Below are 5,000 nucleotides of genomic sequence, written 5' to 3' on the forward strand. Positions count from 1 at the left end.
CACACGCTGGACAATATAATAAAAGATAGCGCGGACAGTGGCATGCTATACAAATCGAGAAAGCGCGTACAGTGATCATGCTGGTCATTTTGCCACCAAATTTTATAATCTTTATCATTAGAGCGGGCCCACCAACCTCGTCTCTGTACTTTATACATTTCTCCTCCATCTGCACACACCTTTTCAAACATTAACGGAGAGAGTTCCTTGGACTTGCTTTAAATGTACATATTAGATATGTTGGAATCTCTCTCCTTTAGAAGTTTCCCCAGCCTTAAAACTTCTTTCATTTTTACTCCTCTCTCCATACTTATTTTCCTCTCTGAACGTATCAGAGAGGATTTTATTTCTGACACCTCTTGACTTTTCTTAAATTCAGGGACGTAATTTTGTTCATAATTCAGTGGACTTTTGTGTATTTTATACTTTAAATATTTCCAAACAGTCTCCCTTCTAAAAGTGATAGAACGAATTTTCGTCTAACACTACTTTCTTGGTTCAAAAATTTTATACAATCTTATAACTTTTTCAGTTTTAACAAATTTTGGTTACAGACAGTTGATGCTCAGTTTGTACAAGTATGCAACATTTATAAGTGCATACAGGTCACCAGCCTTATATTACAAGGCTCACCACATATGGGCCATTCGGTCTTAGACACCGACCCGTGGTAATGCTGTGTGGAGATTAATAATAATCCGCAACGGAAAACCGGAACGAGAATAGTCGAGAAAGTATATTCTCGAGGAGCGGTAGACTGCTTTTCAACCGAAGTCATAAAAGAGCCACACGCTCGACGCTACTCCCGACCGGTCCGAGCGAACCGAAAGTGCCTTCCTATAAATACCGAACGGCCGGCCGCTAGGTCGGCGACGCATGGGCTTACGCCCAGGCGTATGCCTGTGCAAACCGCCGTGAGAGCGTACCATCCCGCCGGCACGGTAAAACTTAGACTGAAAATATCGTCGAACATATCCTTTCATTTTATAACGTTCTATACATGAAAATTAATAAATTAACATGCAGGACATAATAAATTCACATTCTCATGTAAATCATGGGTTTAATTAATATTTTAAAAAATTTTAAAACCGCCCAGAACCGATGAGATGAAAATATTAAAACGATATTTTTGCATTTTCTTACGGTAAACATTAACAAATAAGCGACTATAGCAATATAAAACTCCATTTGTAATTTAATTAATGAAAATTAATATTTTTTTTTGATTTTTCAGCGATCCAGAACCGATGAGACGAAAACATTAAAACGATTTTTTTGCATTTTCCTTACGACAAAACATTAACAAATACGAGACTATAACAATATAAACTACATATGTAATTTAATTAATCAAAATTAATAATTTTTTTTTGATTTTTCAGTGATCCAGAACCGATAAGTCGAAAATTTTAACAATCATATTTTTGCATTCTGTACCGTGGATCCATCGTTAAACGCTATTAAACTACGTCCGTGATGGTATAAATGCAGATTTTCGCTCCGTTTAGCCAAAATAACGAACTTTAGGTGCGCTCCGAAATATTTCCAAAGTCCCAGCGGCGTATTGCTTCGCCTCTTAGAACCGATTAGTCGAAAATTTTAACAATCATATTTTTTGCATTCTGTACCGTGGATCGATCGTTTAAACGCTATTAAACTAACGTCCGTGATGGTATAAATGCAGATTTTCGCTCCGTTTAGCCAAAATAACGAACTTTAGGTGCGCTCCCGAAATATTTCAAAGTCCCAGCGGCGTATTGCTTCGCCTCTTAGAACCGATTAGTCGAAAATTTTAACAATCATATTTTTGCATTCTGTACCGTGGATCCATCGTTAAACGCAATTAAACTAACGTCCGTGATGGTATAAATGCAGATTTTCGCTCCGTTTAGCCAAAATAACGAACTTTAGGTGCGCTCCGAAATATTTCAAAGTCCCAGCGGCGTATTGCTTCGCCTCTTAGAACCGATTAGTCGAAAATTTTAACAATCATATTTTTGCATTCTGTACCGTGGATCGATCGTTAAACGCTATTAACTACGTCCGTGATGGTATAAAATGCAGATTTTCGCTCCGTTTAGCCAAAATAACGAACTTTAGGTGCGCTCCGAAATATTTCAAAGTCCCAGCGGCGTATTGCTTCGCCTCTTAGAACCGATTAGTCGAAAATTTTAACAATCATATTTTTGCATTCTGTACCGTGGATCCATCGTTAAACGCTATTAAACTAACGTCCGTGATGGTATAAATGCAGATTTTCGCTCCGTTTAGCCAAAATAACGAACTTTAGGTGCGCTCCGAAATTTTCAAAGTCCCAGCGGCGTATTGCTTCGCCTCTTAGAACCGATTAGTCGAAAATTTTAACAATCATATTTTTGCATTCTGTACCGTGGATCGATCGTTAAACGCTATTAAACTAACGTCCGTGATGGTATAAATGCAGATTTTCGCTCCGTTTAGCCAAAATAACGAACTTTAGGTGCGCTCCGAAATATTTCAAAGTCCCAGCGGCGTATTGCTTCGGCCTCTTAGAACCGATTAGTCGAAAATTTTAACAATCATATTTTTTGCATTCTGTACCGTGGATCCATCGTTAAACGCTATTAAACTAACGTCCGTGATGTATAAATGCAGATTTTCGCTCCGTTTAGCCAAAATAACGAACTTTAGGTGCGCTCCGAAATATTTCAAAGTCCCAGCGGCGTATTGCTTCGCCTCTTAGAACCGATTAGTCGAAAATTTTAACAATCATATTTTTGCATTCTGTACCGTGGATCGATCGTTAAACGCTATTAAACTAACGTCCGTGATGGTATAAATGCAGATTTTCGCTCCGTTTAGCCAAAATAAACGAACTTTAGGTGCGCTCCGAAATATTTCAAAGTACCAGCGGCGTATTGCTTCGGCCTCTTAGAAACCGATTAGTCGAAAATTTTAACAATCATATTTTTGCATTCCTGTACCGTGGATCCATCGTTTAAACGCTATTAAACTAACGTCCGTGATGGTATAAATGCAGATTTTCGCTCCGTTTAGCCAAAATAACGAACTTTAGGTGCGCTCCGAAATATTTCAAAGTCCCAGCGGCGTATTGCTTCGCCTCTTAGAACCGATTAGTCGAAAATTTTAACAATCATATTTTTGCATTCTGTACCGTGGATCGCTCGTTAAACGCTATTAAACTAACGTCCGTGATGGTATAAATGCAGATTTCGCTCCGTTTAGCCAAAATAACGAACTTTAGGTGCGCTCCGAAATATTTCAAAGTCCCAGCGGCGTATTGCTTCGCCTCTTAGAACCGATTAGTCGAAAATTTTAACAATCATATTTTTGCATTCTGTACCGTGGATCGATCGTTAAACGCTATTAAACTAACGTCCGTGATGGTATAAATGCAGATTTTTCGCTCCGTTTAGCCAAAATAACGAACTTTAGGTGCGCTCCGAAATATTTCAAAGTCCCAGCGGCGTATTGCTTCGCCTCTTAGAACGATTAGTCGAAAATTTTAACAATCATATTTTTGCATTCTGTACCGTGGATCCATCGTTAAACGCTATTAAACTAACGTCCGTGATGGTATAAATGCAGATTTTCGCTCCGTTAGCCAAAATAACGAACTTTAGGTGCGCTCCGAAATATTTCAAAGTCCCCAGCGGCGTATTGCTTCGCCTCTAGAACCGATTTAGTCGAAAATTTTAACAATCATATTTTTGCATTCTGTAACCGTGGATCGATCGTTAAACGCTATTAAACTAACGTCCGTGATGGTATAAATGCAGATTTTCGCTCCGTTTAGCCAAAATAACGAACTTTAGGTGCGCTCCGAAATATTCAAAGTCCCAGCGGCGTATTGCTTCGCCTCTTAGAACCGATTAGTCGAAAATTTTAACAATCATATTTTTGCATTCTGTACCGTGGATCCATCGTTAAACGCTATTAAACTAACGTCCGTGATGGTATAAATGCAGATTTTCGCTCCGTTTAGCCAAAATAACGAACTTTAGGTGCGCTCCGAAATATTTCAAAGTCCCAGCGGCGTATTGCTTCGCCTCTTAGAACCGATTAGTCGAAAATTTTAACAATCATATTTTTGCATTCTGTACCGTGGATCGATCGTTAAACGCTATTAACTAACGTCCGTGATGGTATAAATGCAGATTTTCGCTCCGTTTAGCCAAAATAACGAACTTTAGGTGCGCTCCGAAATATTTCAAAGTCCCAGCGGCGTATTGCTTCGCCTCTTAGAACCGATTAGTCGAAAATTTTAACAATCATATTTTTGCATTCTGTACCGTGGATCCATCGTTAAACGCTATTAAACAACGTCCGTGATGGTATAAATGCAGATTTTCGCTCCGTTTAGCCAAAATAACGAACTTTAGGTGCGCTCCGAAATATTTCAAAGTCCCAGCGGCGTATTGCTTCGCCTCTTAGAACCGATTAGTCGAAAATTTTTAACAATCATATTTTTGCATTCTGTACCGTGGATCGATCGTTAAACGCTATTAAACTAACGTCCGTGATGGTATAAATGCAGATTTTCGCTCCGTTTAGCCAAAATAACGAACTTTAGGTGCGCTCCGAATATTCAAAGTCCCAGCGGCGTATTGCTTCGCCTCTTAGAACCGATTAGTCGAAAATTTTAACAATCATATTTTTGCATTCTGTACCGTGGATCGATCGTTAAACGCTATTGAACTAACGTCCGTGATGGTATAAATGCAGATTTTCGCTCCGTTTAGCCAAAATAACGAACTTTAGGTGCGCTCCGAAATATTTCAAAGTCCCAGCGGCGTATTGCTTCGCCCCGAAATTTTTCAAAGTTCCAGCGGCGTGTTGCTTTCAAGTGCCTCCCTCTAAATACCGATCGGCAGGCCGCTAGGTCGGCGACGCACGGGCTTACGCCCAGGGCGTATACGGGGGCAAAATCGCCGTGAGAGCGTGCGATTTGACTTTCGCAATAAGATAGTCTCCTTTATGAAAAGGAGCGTACACGT

Source organism: Osmia lignaria, unplaced genomic scaffold (assembly GCF_051020975.1).
Source record: "Osmia lignaria lignaria isolate PbOS001 unplaced genomic scaffold, iyOsmLign1 scaffold0105, whole genome shotgun sequence".
Lineage (NCBI taxonomy): Eukaryota > Metazoa > Arthropoda > Insecta > Hymenoptera > Megachilidae > Osmia > Osmia lignaria.